Source organism: Vicia villosa, linkage group LG5 (genome assembly GCF_029867415.1).
Source record: "Vicia villosa cultivar HV-30 ecotype Madison, WI linkage group LG5, Vvil1.0, whole genome shotgun sequence".
Taxonomy (NCBI): domain Eukaryota; kingdom Viridiplantae; phylum Streptophyta; class Magnoliopsida; order Fabales; family Fabaceae; genus Vicia; species Vicia villosa.
In genome coordinates, this window is record NC_081184.1 from 152,337,796 (window position 1) to 152,358,855 (window position 21,060).

Here is a 21,060-nt window from a genome sequence, read left to right on the forward strand (position 1 = left end):
AATTCAACATGTTGAATAAGAGAAAGTGGGAGCCACAAAAAACACTTTGCAAAATATTATTGGTTGTTGTAAGTTATTATATTTTTATTTTATCATAATCATTTGGGGTCAATTATTTTATAGTAAATTATTCTTTTTAATTTTTTTTTTATTTTTACCAAAATTCATCTTTTTTTTTTTCTATAAATAGAGACTAGTTTCATTAGATTTGGACCCAGAAAAAAAAATCAATTTTCTTCTTTCTAATTTTTCTATATTTCGTATTTATTACTTGCAAGGAAAAAAATTAATTAAGAATATAAAATTAAAAAAATAAAATTAAAATAAGTTATTAAATTAGAAAAAAATTAAAATAAATTATTTAATTCTTAATTATTTTAATTTAATTTCAATTGATAATTTTTATTAATATATAATCACAAAAATAAAAACATAAAAGAAAATAATAATATGAAATAAAAGTGGTGGGCTTGGGTGTTGAATTTTATTAAACAAAATCATTGTAGTAAGTAAAAATTGAATGGATGTTGAATTATTAGGTGGAAGAGAGATAATGATGATGTGGAGTGTAAAAAGTGAAAAAGTAGGGTGTTGAATTAGAAACCATTGTTGATAGCCTAAGAAAAAATTTATACACTTGTCATATATGTAAAAAGTGGAAAATAGTAAAAAATACACCTAAGAAATTGTATATATGTATTCTCCTGTTTATTTTACCAGATGTCAAAATTAATATTTTAATTTACATAAAACAAATTTAATTTTTTTAATATTTTAAAAAACATTTTAATAATTTTTTAAAGAAAATACAAAAAAACTATTTTTTAAATATTCTTGATAATAATATGCCTAAATATCTTAGAATTATTTTGTTATTGACCAACACAGTACTCAAATAATGAGAAGATGTAGTGATCCAAATTCAAACTCATAATTTCAGATAAAAATTTCTCATAAAAAAACTTTTAAGTGGTAAATAAGAAGTCTTTACAAGTTTTTCAAATTTAGATTTAGATTCAAAACAAAATATTATTATGATTTATATTTAAAAATATTATATATTTAGTGTTATTAGGACTTGTTCCTTAAAAGTTATTTTAATTAAGATATATATGAATTAAACTTTAGCTCTATACCTAAAGTGGTGAATACAAGTTTAGAATAAAACTTCTTCATATAAAAAATAATTTATGTAATTTTTGCGAATACAAACACTAATAACTTTATCTCAAATATCATAAAATATAATAAAAATTTATAAATAACAACAAATGACTACGCCTTCACATGTTTTTATGAAATATGATCATGTATTATACGAAGACATAATATATGCTCGTGTTATATGAAGATGTATACAAACAACAAGCAATATTTGTGTCTTTACATAGTAAAAGAAGTATGATCATGCGGTGTGCTAAAATAATTACGATCGTCTGTTACATGCATATATAGGTGAAAAACCACAAAAACCACATAAAATCTATAAAACCACATGATATAACTGTGATGTTCCTACCATGGAGTCCATGTGGTAGAACAAATATGATGAGCTGACCAAAAATAAATAAGTTTAAAGATAGAGAAATTAAAGTTGAATCTAAAAGTGGCTTTATCAAACAAAGATATTGAAAAGCAACCTTTTAAAAATCGGATCAAACCGGTTAGTCGAACCTGTCAAATCAAAAATTAGAAGGGTCATCAGTTTGATCTGATTGTTAGATCGGGTATGTTATTGAACTGGTGGAAACCAGTTAGAACATGTCAAAAGTGGTAAAAATTGATAAAAATCGACGGCTCAAATGAATGTTTTTTTCCGGAAAAAACGATGTCATTTTCATATATATTTTTTAAAAAATTAAAATATAATTAAATTTTATTTAAAATTTATTTGCAATTAAATCTGGTTTCAATTTTTTTAAATTTGTATTTTATATTATTATATTGTGAGTGATAATTATATATATAATTTAACTTTAAAAAATGAAGATGTAAAATTATGATATTTTAAAATTTTGTAGGTGTCATAATATTTTTTAGAGACTAGGTCATCCGGTTCGACCGATTTCATAAATATATAATTTTGTTATAGAAATCGATTTATTCAATCAAATTATTTGATTTAATCTAGTTTAGTCATGCGACACCACCAATAACTCAGTAGTTCGACCAATAAATCAGTAATTCAATACGCTTTGAAGAACGGTCCTATTTTTAAAATATTGTTGAAAAGAATTATAATCAAATTGGAAAAAAAAAGTTAAACTTTCAACTAAAAATTCAAATTCAGTAAAAAAAAAAATTGAGAATACGATTCTAAATATCTTTAGAAGATTTTAGTTTTAAATTTAAAATATTTTATCAATTAATTAGGATAAATTTTAGAATTGGTTTCATATTTTAAAGAATCTTAATTAAGATATATTCAAATTACAGTTTAGTTTAGTTCTTTTGTATTAGTATTATAAAGTAACAAAGTGAAACAAAACAAAAAGATAGAGAGAACAAAAGTTAAGCTTTTGACATTTCTTTCATGTCCGTTCCGTTTAAGTTTGTCTTGCAAAAAATTGTAAAAAAAAATGGAGCGGACATAGTGGAGAATGCTGGCCTAAAATCTAGATCCATCTTGCAAAAAGTGAGGCAAAACCTGCCGGCCTTGCATTTTTTAAGTCTAAAAATATCAAAATTCATGTAAATGATCATGTCCGCAAAAATCCGCAAAAAAAAAGGCAGGACAAAATAGACACATTAGAGGGTGAATGCCTAAATCCTTGGTCCGCCCCGCACTCAAGTGCATACTCAACAAATCGGACCGATTTTGTCACCCCCTAGATTTGACTTCAGGCATTGGATGATTATAGTGGAAAACACTTTGAATATGATTCTTCCTTTGCTCATAAAATCCTCACATACATTTTGTTTTTTTGAGTACATGCATCAAAGTAATATTGTCATTTTCAGGTAAGATTTCTATAATGTGAATGAGATATGTCATAAAGGCGTGCAAGGCATGGTCACACCCAACATTGACGAGATCAACCACTTCCATGCTATAATTTCATAGATAATGTTGTAGTAATCTTTGTTATAGCATAGGCCAAGGCCCGTTTGAGTGGCATGCAACTCGGTCAACAATATGTCACCTCTAAATTTACGAACAATACCACTAGCACCTAAGCACAAAAAGTCTTCCATAAAACTACTATCAACATTAAATTTAAGAGTACTTTTAGAAGGAGGACTCTAGTGATTCAAGAGAAGCGATGATTGTAAATTCATCTCAAAATGGGTATAATAAGCAAGACACTGGCTTTAGTGAGTCAAGAGACGCGATGATTGTAAATTCATCTCAGGATGGATATAATAAACAAGACACTCATTATTTAAAAAGAAAGTAATCTTCACAACCTCATGGATACACCATTTTTGATCCTCAAAGATCATATTATGATGTCAACATCAAGTGATCCATAAAATTTGCACCCTAATTTATCAATGTATGGAGTATATGTCAAAATAGTTTCCAGTAGGACTTTATTAGTAAGTCTACACTCACTAATGCCTAAGCCTCCAAAATGTTTAGGTGTAATAATCAGGTTCCAATTGAAATAATTTCACGTTCGTGAAAGCCCATAGTTCCAATTGTCATTCTATCTAGCATGTGTTGGTGATTTTAGTATCATCAATGCATTTTGGTAGTAATGTGATTTACTATAGGCCAATGCAATTATGCGTTAAGTTTGAAACGAGTTAGGGTAGTGCGGAGTGCACGCTTGTCGAACCAAACGCGTAATTGAATATGAATAATAGAAACGGGCATAACGTTTCGTTTGAATAGTTGCACCCGTTCCAACAGACATAACTGTTTCCGAAGAGGTGTGTCTGTTCGCTTCTATTATTGGTCTCCTATATAAGGAGTCTTTTGGTCTCGATTTGGAACACGAAATTACACACTTCCTCTCTACATTCTGATCTGTTCTCGTGTTCCGAACATGTTATATTACTCACATGAAAGTTCATGGAAATCATATAGAAGTGTTTCAAATTAGCATGAAACGTAAATACTCCGGCCAAACTCACATATGTTATTACTTAATTTTATATCTATTTTCTCATGAACCTTTACATACATTGACAATGTGTAATTTTAAATTCATAAATGATACTGTGCTGGCATGGTATGTGTGGAGATGCAAGGAAAAGAATCGAGTAATAATGTAACTAAATTCTTTCTTGCCATTAGATAAAACGAAAATATACAGTAAATTGTCAGTATATGTAAATAAATGTTATTGTCAATATAAATGCTGATATACACATTAGTAAATTTATATGTGGGTCAATTTTTTGACAAAATTATGTGTTTCCCTGATTATCAGTATAGTAGAAAAGTGTACGATTAAATTTGAAATTATTTGAGTAATAAATTTGTTTATCGTCAAAATAGCCAAATTCATTAGTGTTTATAATTTCAAAATTATGTGATTGAATTATTGTGACTAACATGTTTGTGTTTAAAGAGACTTATTATAAGACATATAAAGAGCATCTAAGGATGAATCATGACTTATATAGACCTCTGAATTTGGAATCTAATTTAATTATTAAATTCAGAGATGTGAAATTTTGAGAACCTTATCTTGGAGGGATAAGGAATTCAAGTTTTTGGCAAATGAAGAACCTTGTGAGAAAAGTTCTCCGCGGATTGTTGAAACACAAACCGAAAGTAAGTCAATGATTGTTGAAAATCAAATCGAACATAGAATAAAAGAAAGCCTAAAAGGCTAAGGATCTAGGACCGAACAAAATCAATTTCCGACATATTTCTTGTATTTAGTAGAAGAAAGCAGTGAAAATTTTGTTCTTAAGATTCTAATTATTCTTCAAGTCGAAGATGGTCCTAAGATTTAAAATGAAGAGGTAACTTCAAGGGACTTCTTTTAGAAGGATGTTATCCAAGACAAAATGGATTCAACAATGTCAAATCATACTTGGTTGGATGCAAGTGAGTGTTTAGAAGGAAGTATCATAAAGATGGTACACTAAACACCTACAAGTCTAGATTAATAGCCAAGTGTTTAGACAAGGAATGTGTTAATTATTTAAACACATATGCACTAGTAGCAAGGACGACAACAATTAGAGTATTGTTTCCATTAGTTTTTGCATGAACTTATAGTTCATCAAAAGGATGTCAAAATGACATTCCTAAAATGGAGATCTCGATGAGGAGATTTACATGGAGAAAACAGAAGGTTATATACTTTCTACTGATGAACAAAAAGGTGTACAAGCTTGTTAAAACCTTGTATGGATTAAAACAAGCACCAAAATAATGGCATTAAAAGTTTGACTTTGTCATTGTAAGATTCTACGATTAAGGAGGAAACTTAAAATTAAAGAGGAGACACACAAGTTAGGGGGAGAATTCTCAATCTTATCAAAACAAGAATTCAAAGAGTATGTCATCATCAAAAAGGGGGATATTGTGAAAAATATATCTTATATCTAATTTTGATGAAGACAAAGGTTATCAAAGAGGAAAAAGGATCAAAAGTTTCATGCACATCAATGATGAAGTTGATTAAGAAGGTTGAACATAGAAATTCAAGTGAAGATTTGAGAGAAGTGAACATAACCAAAGGTACTCATTGCAATTTATATTATACTATTTTAAATTGCTCTTAATTTCATCTCTCACTTCATCTGAAAACCTTCTTGCATCATCATGCATGATTATCTAAATATATTTCTTCATCTAATTCTTGTGACAAGTGTTTGTACATAAAGTTGATGACATGTTGATCTTTGGCACCAACCAAAATCAAGTTGATAAAACAAAGAATTTCTTGTCGTCAAAGTTCTCCATGAAAGATATGGGAGAAGCAGATGTTATTCTTGGTATTAAGATTAAACGGGAGAATAGGGGGATTGTAATTATGCAATCTCATTACATTGAGAAAATACTTAAGAAGTTCAATTATGGAAATTGTTCTCCAGTAAAGTACTCCCATGGATCCAGGAGAAAAGCTTATGCCAAATACAGGTAAACCTATGGATCAACTCGAATACTCAAGAGCTATAGGCTCTTTGATGTATGCTATGATTAGCACTAGACCGGATATTGCTTATGCGGTTGGAAAGTTGAGCAGATTTACTAGTAATCCTAGTAGACATCATTGGCATGCAATAACTAGGGTATTCAAGTACTTAAAGGGTACTATGAATTATGGATTGTCATATATGGGATTTCCTTCGGTGTTAGAAGGTTATACGGATGCTAGTTGGATAAATAATGTTGAAGATTCATCCTCTACAAGTGGATGGGTGTTCTTGCTTGGGGGAGGTGCCATCTCATGGGCTTCCAAAAAGCAAACATGTATAACTAGTTCCACAATGGAATCTGAGTTTGTAGCATTGGCTGCTGCTGGTAAAGAAGCAGAATGGCTAAGGAACTTGGTATATGAGATTCCGATATGGCCTAAACCGATATCACCAATTTCTATCCGTTGTGATAGCAGTGCCACACTGCTAAAGCGTATAGTCAAATATACAATGGAAAGTCTAGACATTTGGGTATTAGACATAGTATGATTAGGGAATTAATCATAAATGGGGTGATATCTATTGAGTTTGTTCGGTCGCAACAAAACTTAGCTGACCACTTGACGAAGGGGTTAGCAAGAGACTTAGTGAAGAAGTCGGTAATTGGGATGGGATTAAAGTCCATTTAAATCTATTAGTTATGGTATACCCAATTCCCTTCTAATACAACGTTAGAAGCAGAATTCAATGTGGAAAGATCATAGTTAAAGATTGGAGCAATTGTGTTTATCTTCCCAAGGTATGTGCTCAGACCTGCAAGTGATGGCTAGGTTGAAGTATATCTTCTTAATGGTTCTTTTGAAAAATTGCAAATGCAGGTGCAAGATTAAAAGGATCACCTATGTGAGCATGAAGTTTTGCCGCTTCAAGAAGCTTGGACTTGGCTTCCTATATGCTTATTAATGGATAAGGACACATGGCTTGTAAAGTGTCAAGTATGAATAGTAGAGTATTGTAAGAAACATATGTGTACTATATCTTTAGATATTCAAATGGATTGACGGGTTCAATCATTATGACACCCCGATTTTCGAATATTTGGAATGTGTATTTGTACTAAGATGAAAATTCAATCGTAAGACATTTTCTTCTATGCATTTGTTTGATCGTTATACCTGTAAAGTAAATCAAGGATTATACTAAAATGGGGGGAGTTTGTTGGTGATTTTAGTATCATCAATGCATTTTGGTAGTAATGTGATTTACTATAGGCCAATGCAATTATGCGTTAAGTTTGAAACGAGTTAGGATAGTGCGGAGTGCACGCTTGTCGAACCAAACGTGTAATTGAATATGAATAATAGAAACGGGCATAACGTTTCGTTTGAATAGTTGCACCCGTTCCAACAGACATAACTGTTTCCGAAGAGGTGTGTCTGTTCGCTTCTATTATTGGTCTCCTATATAAGGAGTCTTTTGGTCTCGATTTGGAACACGAAATTACACACTTCCTCTCTACATTTTGATCTGTTCTCCGTTGTCAGAAACAGATCGTTCTTCAAGAATTATCCCCGCAAAGATTTCGTGAACCCAGACAAAGAATAGGGTCGAAATACTTTGTTCGGAAAGTGAACATACACGATTCTTGAAGATATCCAGGATTATCATACAAATTATCCAACAACATGTTGCAGACATAGTTCATAAGGTAATCAATTTGCTTGATATAAATGGAGATCGTTGTTGTAACAAATTTCATTAGCAATCTCTTAGTGCTTTATTCAATAATTATCATTCGAAAAAGCTATTTTTTATTTATTTATCTAGGATTTCATTATAAACATTATGAGAAACATGACTCTAGATAAAAGGAAAGCCAAGGTAATGGCCTAGACTCACTACAAAATTGATAGCTGAAATGTCTTTTATCTCATGTTTTCTCTCCCTATGAATAGGGGTGGGAATAGGCCAGGCCGACTAACAGGGGCCTACGGCCCAACCTACATAGGCCTAGGTCAGGCCAGGCTTTTTAGATAAATAAAAAAGGCCTAGGCTTTTTTATAAGCCTATTTAGCTAAAAAGGCTAGGCCACAGGCCACATAAAAAGCCTTTTAAGCCTAAGAGGCCGGCCTATTTAAATACATATGAATAATTTTATTATTATTATATTATATTTTTTACTTTGAATTAAAAATATAAAAATAAATTTTAGTTATCTTGAAGAAATTATGAAAATAAGATGAAAAGAATCTTATGAACATTGTCATAGGTTGTTTCGATAAGTTCTCTCAAACAAATAATATCACAAAATTTATGCTACTAGGTAAACTCAAATAAACTAATGCAAACAAACATTTAATCTCATTGATCTTTTAATTTGTTAGTCTATATAAAGACGAGTTGAATGACTTATTTACAAATGTTCCAATGAAATAGGCTTTTAAGTAGGCTGATAGGCCAATCAGGCCTTCAAAAAGGCCAGGCCCAGGCCAAAAATATATGCCTATGATAGGCTACAGGCCAGGCTTAGGCTTTGAATATTATAGCAGGCCAGACTCAGACTTGGCAAAGCCTAGCTCGGCCCAGCCTATTCCCACCCCTACCTATGAACCATTCTATAACACATAGCTTTAGAATTCAGGAAGTTTAATTTAAGTCCGAAGTAATACAAAAATTATCCAGGCCTCCAGGGTCTCCATAACAACTTCCTGTGCAATACTAGCTTCACATGAAGGACAAAGGCATTGTCCAATAATGCATTTTCCAATAAAAAATAACTAAAATGCATTATTGAAAAATATATTTAAATAAAAGATGTATAGATAAGAGAGGAACAGTAGTAATATGTCACTATATGGATTTCAAATAAACCAATCATGAATCACCAAACAAAGCACATTAATTTTCTTTGCCATTAACTTCTCTAACATTAACTGAACCATATTCTTGAAGTGAATTGATTTTTTTTTTTTTTTTGAATAGTTTAAATAGTTAATGAATTAAACTAGATATTATAAATAATCTGATTAATTAAATTTATATTAAAAATTGATTTAAACCGTTGTATTAATTGTTTTAAATTCGAAAGTACTTTTTAATAAAAAATTACTATTTTTTTAAAACAAAGAACAACTTTTGAATTTTTTGACAAACAACTTTTTAAATAGTTTGATTCATTGCGGCTTATGAAGCATGAACACTCTAATTTAATTTAAATGAGGTGAAATCATTATTATAGGTGTAAGTTTAACAAGTTTAACCCTCGCTTTTTATGGGAAGCAAAGGGTTAGTTTGGGTCTGTCAATTTATTTTTTAAAAATTTAATTTAAAGTTTATAAAAGATATGTAAATGAATAAAAAATATAGACAAATTAATTAAACTAAAATATGCATTGAACCCAAAAAAAAAATGTAAATTATTTTTCAAACATCAATAGTCCGTCAACTAAAAATATTAAACAAATAGACAACAAAATTAAATGTTAACAAGTTCTTCAATTGATACGGACTAAAATCATAAATACAAAAAGATAAAATTAAATAACTTTTCCTTACTTATGAGTCAAATAGTGTTAGTTTGGTATATGCATAGAAAAGGAGTGTAGAGAGAGAAAGATAGAGAGGCTAATCGAATTTTGAAACTTATTTCTATCTCATACAATTACAAAGGAGCTTATATAGAGTTGTAACTATAAATAATATAACTCATATTATGAACAATTGAGGAAGAGGGAAAGGAATTGGGCCCTAATTCCTAATACAAGGGCAAATTTAGGGTGGTTGATCAAGTTTGAACTTGTCAACTAATCTAAGTTTGCTTTTAAGAAAGAGAAATATAATAGTAGATAAGGGATACAAAGGTAAGTCTAACCTTTATCTTATACCCACCTCTTCAAACTTAGGGGGGTCGATCAAGTCTGAACTTGTCAACTAATATAAGTTTGCTTCTAAGAAAGAGAAATATAATAGTAGATAAGGGATTTGTAAGGACATCATCCCACTGATCTGATGCAGGAAGATGTGTTACTATCAAGCTCGTTTAGATAACTTTTTCCCTGACAAAGAATATATCTAACTTCATTTGCTTTGTCCTTGAATGCATGCCAATATTGTGTGCAAGAGAAACTACACCTAAGTTGTCATACAAAACCTTAGGAACTTGATGTTTGAATTTCATTTTCTGCAATCAATACTGGAGCCATAGAATTTCAACACTAGCATGAGCTAGGCATTTATACTTTGCCTCAACACTAGATCTAACTACCAATGTTTGCTTTTTAGCCCACCATGACATAAGATTAAAACCTAAGAAGATGCAGGCACTAGAAGTTGACATCCTGTCATTAGGCTCATATGCATAATCAACATCACAAAAACCTGTGATGGTGATAGGAACATTGAGATTAACTGGTGCTAGAAGAAGCCCATGGTTAACTATGCCCTGAAGATATCTTAAGATTACTTTGAATACCTTTCAATGCTCTTCTAGGGGATTAGATAGAAACTGACAAACCTTGTCGGCAACATATAATATTTCATTTTAGCATATTGAAGTGCACATACAATAAACCTAAAATTTGTAAGATCAATAACACAAGAAAAGCCAAGTTTTGATAGCTTTGTGCTAAAGGCCATAGGTGATCTTGTACTCTTATATGTGGGCCATGTTGGTCTTGTTGAGAAAATTCCTGATATACTTGCTTTGAGATAACATTAGAGACTCATTAAGAGAAAAAGACATATTTAACTTGGTGACAAGATGTTGGATGAAGGCTTCGGATGTACTAGTGATGATTATATCATAAATATAAACAAGCATAAAGGTGTAGAAAGAAGAGATCTGAAGTATGAATAAAGAAGGGTCACACTTGCTGTCTATGAAGTTAAGAGACAGAAGAACACCTTTAAGCCTATCAAACCAGTCTCTTTAAGCTTGTTTGAGGCCATACAACTCCTTATAAATCTTGCACACTAAACCTGGTTTAACAATTTCCTAATCCAGGCCATCAACAAGGCATAAGCCTTCAACCATGAATGCATGCGACATCGATATGCAACAACATATTTATGCAATTCCAGCGCATGAGCTCTCAACATTCTGCCATTACAGGGCAACAAACAGCAACATCGTTATGCATTATATCACGCACTTTATTCAATCATCATTCCTGCAACATCATCGTTAGAACATAGCAAATATGTCACACTTTATACGACTCTGACACGCGAGGCATAATTCTCCTACAAAAAAACATCATTTTCAAATACTAAAGTTATTATCATATTACAGGAAATATTTGTAGCTTTTAAACGGTCCAAACGGCGCGTCAAACAGACATCCGAGTCAAAATTTATGAATGTTTCAAATTTTACTAAATGTTGCCAAACAGCGAGCAATCGATTGCTGTCAGACAACAATCGATTGCACCTTGTTCCAGAGGCCCAAATTCATAATTTTTACACAGTGCAATCGATTTCTGTCTGAGTGCAATCGATTGCTTACTGAAACATAAGCAAATATACACCAAAATATGACAGTGCAATCGATTGCACCTGCATTGCAATCGATTGCACCTTGTGAAAAACAGTTTTATGAATTTGGGAAAGTAGCAATATGAAAACCTTTTTATTCCAACTCAAAAAACTTAAACTTCATGAAATATTGCAAGTTCAAACCTCAAATTATCAGTACCATCATCATACATCAAAATCATACAAATCAAAGCATCGATTCATCGATTATGGCCAAATTCAACGGATTAAACCAAAACAATCTACACCAAAATCCTACATACATATCACTACATCCTTACCATTATATCACCTATTAGAGAGTCGGAACCCGAACCTTACCTTAGATTGATGATTCCCAAGCTTGAGTTTTTCTCCTCTCCTTCCATGGAAATCTTGTCCAAGCCCTAGCCTCCTCTTCTCTCTTCGTCTGTTCTTTCTCTTTTTCACGTACTGGCAACTTCTCCACTCTTTTCCCCCTTTTTCTATTATTTTATTATTATATTATTATTATTATTATTATTATTATTATCAATAATTCCATCTAATTAAAATAAGAGTAATAATCCTCACCAATTATTTAATAAACTAATATCCACCTAATATTAAATGACTAAATAATTATTAACTAATATAATTCAATTAGTCATACTCTCTACACCACCAACTTCTATACTTTTGCTCACACACCCCACTACCTTAGTTCTACTCTTAAGGCTATTATCCCACACAAATGTAGCTCAATACACCAAAATACCAACAATTATCAATTATCACATAATTATATCATGAACAACCGATTAAAATAATAAATAAAATATTTGGGGTGTTACACTAATAACATGCTTCATGTCAACGTTGTTGGGATCCCACTGTAACCATATTCTACCATTGGCATGGTAATGATGGTTATCCATAAACTTACCATGTAGTTTGAACTTACTACAAACGTTCCTTGCCTTGTCTTGTTTCACCCTAGTTTCAAGTAAAATTGCTACTGTAGGACGAAGCTCTAGGAGGCGGGAGCTGATCTCCTTTGGCTTGCCTATGTTGTTAACCCTCACATTCCATGTGATCAATATGGATCACCCTTTTGATTCCCTAGAGAATCATTCAAAACATCTAGAGCCTCAAAGTCGTTCGCACAGTGGACAAAATTTTGTGTGCAGTCAATGACTGTTCTTTTGCCTCGATCTCTGCCACTTTTGTCACTCATAGTCCAAGCATTAATGTGTTTATCTGCATTTATTTGCACATCAATAACTACAGAATTGTAACTCGCATCATAAGTTCCTGGTTTAGTTTGCAATGGTTTATTGATGTCTTGAGTTTGTTGTATTTTCGGTTGCCATATCTTCTTAACCCTTACCTCCTCACACTTATGACCAAAATTCTGACACGTATCACAGAACAATGGTTTCCATTCGTATTCCATGACCTATTTTAGCTTCCTTCCCTTATTATTTTTAATAGCAATATCAGTTGGTAATTTTTTAGTAACATCCACCTCTACCAAAATCCTTGCGTATGATACACGGAACTTATTTGCAGTGCATTCGTCTGTGGTTACCGGTCTTATAATGGAGCTTCCTATCTTGCTTAGACTTTTAGCTCCCCAAAGAAGGAGAGGCAATTGTGGAAATTTTATCCAAATCGGCAACATGCGCAACATATCTTGCTTCAAATTAAAATCTAGATTCCACTCTCTAAGCAACATAGACATACTTCTAATTGTGTAGGTAGGGACCCCTCAACATAACTTCATCCATACCTTTGTGTGACTTGAATTTAAGCAGAAAATAACCTTCTTCATGGTAGTAAATATCTAGGAGTTGAATAAAGTTCTAGGCTTTTGTGATGATTTGCTTGACCCCATTCATGCTCAATTCCCCTCCAAAAACATTCATGACGAAGGCTGACTCCCACATTTTATTTTCTGACTCGACATCCTCCTCGTCAATCGTGATTTCAATCTCCCTATCTACCATAGCAGGCGCAACATTCTCAATCGCCATTCCTCATGTCGGATTCCTGTTGTCTTGGAGTATGTTGACCCATAGTTTTATTCCTTCCATCGGTTCTTCCTTCAAACCCCCATTCTTTTTGGGAGCAGGGGTTTTCAAAATTGTTGATTCATTGCATTATTCAGCAGTTACACTTACTTCATCATCAATGTGATTCTTCCTCGCATCACCATCCTGGTTGCGCTCTTCCTCTTGCATTACGTTGTTGACACGATTCTCCAATGCCGACTGCGTCGTCTTTTTCGGCCGCACTCGCCCTCTCGACCATCATCTATATTATAATTGTCATTTAAAAAATAAAATAATTTTTACTTCTTTTACAAATCCATTTAATTATTTTTTTCAAGTCCCCTGCTTAGATATAGTTGAAAATTTCCAGTAATATAAATTTAAAAATATTTTATTAATAATTTGTATTAAATGGAAAATTAATTAATATTGTAGTTAGGATAATTAAAAAATAGGGTAAAATATATTTTTGGCCCTTATAAATATCTCAAATTTTATTTTATTTTTTGAATCAAAAGATAACTTTATTGAAAGATTCAAAAACACATTACACTCAAGTGATCAAAAGATCCAACTATCTTAGAGACTAAATAAGACTAAGTAAACATTAAGGCATTAATAGACACCCTAAATTTTCTCTATGCTTTCGGCTCACCCAACATCTGAAAACTACAACATCAAGAATGTTCCTAATGAGATCTTGAGGATCCACTTGTTTACCAAAGGAAACTTGGTTCCTATAGAGCCAACACTCATGAACAGTTTATGTAAAAGCACACTTCAGCACTCTATTTCTCCACCCTTTTTCCTGCAAACAGATAGCATACAAGATAACTCCTCATTCTAGCCTTTTGGGGTGTGATTGACACCAATCCAATTCAAAACACACTGCCACGTAGCCTGAATATTTAGACACTGGAATAACAGATGCTCTTGCACATTAGTCACCCTGCAGAGACAACACTCACTACTATTTAGTAAACCAAATCTCATCAATCTTTCTCTTGTTGCTAGCTTCAAATGGCAAGCACCCAAAGAGTGTGAATAACCTTTGGTCTTTCCAAGTTTCCATACATTACACTTCTCCATACAACATGTTGATTGTCTTCAAGAAGAGCAAGATAAATACTTTTTATTTGGAACTTTTCCTTAGTTAGAATTTGTTGTCACTCCTGGAGGCTACCAATCGTATCCCTAGCTTTCATTATTTTCTTTATTATCCAAGAGCTAGAATTCTTAATAGAAACAGTCAAGATATCTTGATGCTTTGTGTAGTAACTATGGATCCATCGGATCCAAAGACTGTCAGACTATTTTTTGTTCCTATTAAAAAATGACATACTTTCGTTCCTACAAAAATTTTATGCATACAGTTTTAATCTCTGTTATTTTTTAACGGTTTGAAAATTGTTTGATTACCCTTTAATTTTTAATTTTTTAAATAATTTTTTTCATAGATGTTTAGAATACTATAGAACTTTTATTTACCAAATTTTAGAATTTTTTAAAACGAGAAGAATTAAATATAAATTTTTAATTTCAAAAAATAATCATAAAAATAATAAAAATTTCTATTTAAAAGTCAAAATTTGAGTTTTTTAAGAAACTTTTTATAACTTTCTAAATATATATGGAAAATAATCATTCAAAAATACACGTTGGTTTAGCAGCACAGACTAACCACACGCATAATAATTTTGTAAGACCAAAATATACTATTTTTTATAAGAACAAATTTTTTTTTTGATAATTTATAAGAACCAAAACATATTTTTTATATCATTGAATTTTTTTTAATAACATTATAAACAAAAATTAAATATCATTCTAAAATTAAAAAATACATGTTTTAGAATTTTAATTTCAAGTACTTTACAAAAGTTAGAAGTAATGATTAATTGAATTACATGTATACAAAGTGATATTATGTTGTATTAATAAAATAAAAAAATTCATTCACAAAATAATAAAAATGTATAAAAAATGGTAATTTGTAAAAGTTAAATTTTTTATTAATCATTAATTTTCTTCCAAGTATCTAGCCCTTACATAATAGTTAGCGGGAAATAGCTAAACTATGGAACCAATTATGATTGATTGAAATGCGGAGTCAAAAAAATCTATTTTTAGTTTGGTTTTTTTGGTCATTTTTCTGTATGGGATTTGGGAAATAAACCACAAACCAAAGTCTTCTTAATATAATTCGAACTCAAATCCTAAATCAGAATTGTAGATGACTAAATTTGTAAAATTCTAATCTGACACAGTGCACCGATATATGAGATTTTCATAATATTTTGCAATTCTGAAATTCTTGTTAAAGAATTTGCTCTCAACCCGAACAGACGAACTAAAGTTGTGATTCATGCAACATTGCAATATGTTATCCCTACAAATTCTTCATATTAGTTTAACATCTTCATATTAATTTAAAATAGGTACACAACATACTATTTAACAATCACCTATCATATATCACATATAATTAATTGTTTTTTTAACAAAAATAAATATTTTACTATAATTTTAGATAGTAAAAAAATTATTTTCTTATTTATTTTTTAAAATAATTTTCATAATGTTACATATTTATTTAAAAACATTATAAAAAGAATTTCAAATAAAAAATTAATTTTAATAGTTATTATTAAAATATTATTTAAGGTATCTAATCCTTTTATTATATATATTTTTTAAATATTAAATTTAAAAAATTACTTAAATTTGAAACGATTTCAAATAGTTTTTTATAAAAATAATTTTTGAAATAATTTTTTTAATTGTAATTTTAATTATGTTTTAATTTATATAAAACAAATTTAAATTTTTTTAATATTTTAAAAAACATATCAATAATTTTGTTTAAAAACACAAAAAAAATTTAATTAAAACAAACAAATCCAAAATAAATTTGTACATCCGTCAGTGATTAGTATCACCTACAATAGTCATATTTCTTGATAATAATATGCCTTAATATCTTTAGAATTTTTTTGGTTATTGACCAACACATTACTCAAATAATGACGAGATGTAGTGATCCAAATTCAAACACAAAATATCATTATGATTTATATTTAAAAATATATTTACTATTTAAAGTGTTATTAAGACTTGTTCGTTAAAAGTAATTTAATTAAGATATATATGAATTAAATTTTAGTTCTATACCTAAAGTGGTGAATAAAAGTTTAGAATGAAATTCATCATATAAAAATTTGCAATAACTTTATCTCAAAAATCATAATCAAGTTCATACAAACATGTGTATATGGAAGAAGATGATGAAAGAAAGAAAATAAAAAAGAATAAAATACAATAAATTTATAAATAACAACAAATGACTACACCTTCACATGTTTTTATAAAATATGATCATGTACTATATGAAGACATAATAGATGTACATTAACCAACTGCTACATCTTCATGTGTTACACAATTCAATAACCAACAGTATATGCTCATGTGTTACACAGTATATGCTCATGTGTTACACAGTATATGCTCACGTGTTATAATGTATACAAACAACAAGCAATACTTATGTTTACATAGTAAAAGAATTATGATCATGCGGTGTTACATAGCAATACTTGTTTGTATACATCTTCATATAACACATGATCAACATATATTAGCACGTTCATAACTCATGATGAGGGATATAGATATTCAAATAAAACTAAATTTTTGAAGGGTAAGCTTAAGGAGTCTCGTTTAAGTTTGTTGTGTGCCTTTTTTAAATGCAATAGAAATAAAAATATATTCCATATAAAAAGCAATGAATAAAAAGATTAAAACAAGACTTTTTATTTTTAATTAAAACTCTCCATTAACATTTTGTGAGTTGGTCATTTCTGTTATTAAATTGTATCACATTCACATAAATTTGGTTGGAGTAAATGAAAGGATTTTCAAATTAGAAAATGTTAGGTTATCACGGTGGGAATAGATCAGGTCGGCCTACAAAGGCCTATAGTTTAGACTATTTAAGTTAAGTTTAGGTTAGGTTAGACCTATTTAATAAAGAGTTCAGACTTAGACTTTTTTAAATGCCTATTTTATTAAATAAGTGAGACTTAAGCTATTAAAAAAATCTATGAAGTCTTATAGGTCGGTCTATATTTTCATATATATTAGATATATGCTAAATAGATTGGCCCATGCATATATATTAGAAAAACAATGCTAAATAGACTAGCCTATGTATGCATATATATTAGAACAAAGGCTAAATAAACCGTCTTATATATGCATATATAGGCCGACCTATAAGGCTTATTTAGTGATATGAATTAATTAAAAAGTTTAAAGAGATATAGGCTTTTAAATAGGCTTTCAGGCCAGGTCAGACTTTTAAAAAGGTCAGACCATGCCAAAAAATTGAGTCTATGATAGGCCATAGGCTAGGCTTAACCCTTTAAAGTTTATCGTAGGTCGGGCTCAGACCTTCTAAAGCCTAGTCTAGCCTATTTTCTTCCAATCACAAAGAGCATTCATATTTGGTGGGTCAAGAGCAACACATAAAAGAGTATATAAGTAAAAGGGACATCGCATATTCATCCAACAACTTAAGGTGATTGGTATATGGGTCCTCTCATTTATAAAGTGTTCAACCTTCACTTTTCTAAGCAATGTGAGACTTCCAACTCACACTTGTACACATCAATCTCCCCCTCAAGTGTGAGTCTGTCCACTATGCTCCCCTCAACTAAAAGCTCTTTCATCCATAAACACTTGTATTGCCGTTGCGGGCACTACAACAGGACATGTTGTCTGACCATTACCATGTCAGGAAGACTTTCGATACAAGGAGCTGATCTCTTAATTGAACCATCGACTCTGATACCACTGTTGCATCATCATGAGGAGCATCCACATTAGGTCAAGAGCAATCTACGAGTGAAAGAGACAACACATATTCACCCAACAAGTTAAGGCGATAGATGCATGAGTCCTCTCACTTATAATGTGTTTAACATTCACTTTTCTAAACAATGTGAGACTTCCAACTTACACTTGTACACAACAACAACAAAAAAATCTATTTCTAAAAGAGATAAAGAAAAACTAAAATGCATTATTGGAAAATATATTTAAGTAAAAGATGTATTGTTATTAAGAGAAGAACAGTAGTAATATGTTACTCTATGGATTTCAAATAAACCAAACATCAAAATCACTTGCCAATATATGGATAACAAAACACATTAATTCTCTTTGCCATTAACTTGTCTAAGATTAACTGAACCATATTTTTTAATTGAATTGATTTTTTTAAATAATTTAAATAGGTAATGAATTAAATTAGATATTATAAATAAATCCAATTAATTAAATTTAAATTAAAAATCAATTTAATCCGTTATATTAATTGTTTTAAATTCAAAAATACTTTTTAATAAAAAATTACTATTTTCTTTTAAAACAAAGAATAACTTTTGAATTTTTTTACAAACAACTTTTTTTAATAGAAATTTAATCTATTTATTTCTTTGAAAATGTGTTTTTTAATTGTTTTTTTCAGTAAAAAAACAAATTTTTGAATGATTTTTTTTTAAAATTATTTGAAAGGAGTTCAATATATAAAATTTATTTTAAAATGAATTGAAACAACTAAAACCCTTAATTAGTTTTTTATTAAATTGACTATTAAAACATAACTTAAACCATTAGTTTGATTTATTGCCACGTTTATGAAGCATGAACACTCTAATTTAAATGAGGTGAAACAATTATAGGTATAAGTTTAACAATTTCACCCCTTTCTTTTTATGGGAAGCAAAGGGTTAGTTTTGGTCTGTCAATTTATTTTTTCAATTTAATTTAAAGTTTACAAAAAAACATTTAAATGAATAAAAATATATACAAATTAATTAGATTAAAATATGCATTGAATCCAAAAAAAAAAAAAGTAAAGTATTTTTCAAACATCTATAGTCCATCAACTAAAAATATTAAACAAATAGACAACAAAATTAAATGTTAACAAGTTCTTCAATTTATACGGGACATAATCATAAATACAAAAAGATAAAATTAAATAATATTTTTCCTTACTTGTGAGTCAAATAGTGTTAGATTTGGTACATGCATAGAAAAGGAGAGTAGAGAGAAATAGAGAGTTACTTGTGAGTCAACTTTTTTAAAGCCTGGTGGTTGAAACATGTAAACTTCCTCATTGAGGAACACATTAAGGAAGACATTATTGACATCAAGTTTTTGTATAGCCCACTTTTGATAGATATCCAAGGTTAAAACATTTCTAAACGTGGCAGGTTTAACCACAAGAGAGAAAGTTTTTTTTGTAATCAAACCCTTCAACTTGATGGAATCCATTAGCCACCAACTTGGACTTATCAGGCTTCTCTTTGACTCTGAACACCCATTTGCACCTAATGGATTTCCTATGATATGGAGAATGAATGAAGGTCCATGTGTTGTTTCTTATGATAACAACATACTTTGATTGCATGGCAGCATGTCATTCAACAACTAAGAAGGTCTGTTTGTGAGAGGATGGCTCTGGGTGGGTGAATAGAAGAGTCGGACGCAAGTGAGGTTGAATGATACCATCTTTGGTTCTGGTTATCATTGGGCGAGGGTTTTGAGGATTTATTCTTATGATATGTGGATGGGACTCTATTTAAGTGGATGTAGAGAGTAGGGCGGTGTCCACAAGAGGTGAAATGGTGCACACAAATGGTAAATATGTTAGAGGCAGTGTCAACAAGATGTGAAGTAGTGGACACAGATGGATAATGTGTTGAGGAACTTAATAATTCGGACGTGGTGGTAAGATTAGGTGTAGTATAAAATAGTGGATGGTATGAACACTACACATTCTGTCAAAATTTTCCCCTATCTCCCAAAAATCCCATACACCAATAAAATTAGTTTGCAAACTTCTTCACAACTCCATTAGCTTTTCACAGGACTAGTTTTTTTTTTTAAATAATAAATTTTTATTGATTAATTAATACTCCCTCCAGTCCCATTTATAAGAAAATATTCTCTTTTTAGATACATTGAATAAATAATGTATCAAGACAGTATTTTGTCCAGATACATTATTTATTCAATGTATCTAGAAAGAGAATCTTTTCTTATAAATAGGACCGGAGGTAGTACTAGTTTATATTTACACCCTTGTAAAGACTTCAATTCTGAACCTCCAACTCCTTTTAAACCTTAACTCTTCACATGGCACTTCACATAACTTATCTCTTCCCATAGTACGTTGATCCACTACTAGGTACAAGCACACACAGCCAAAATATCCATGAATTTAAAGATTTCGAGTAAAATGGATGCTTAACTAAAATTTGATATAACCCTAACAGCCACAAGCCTTCCATCAAAGACGAAATCCCATTACAGGCCATTCACCTCCACTCTAGTGCTATGAAAACTTTGACTTATCAACCACCAAGGAAAATGAGCTCTAAAATTCAATCATCATGAAACA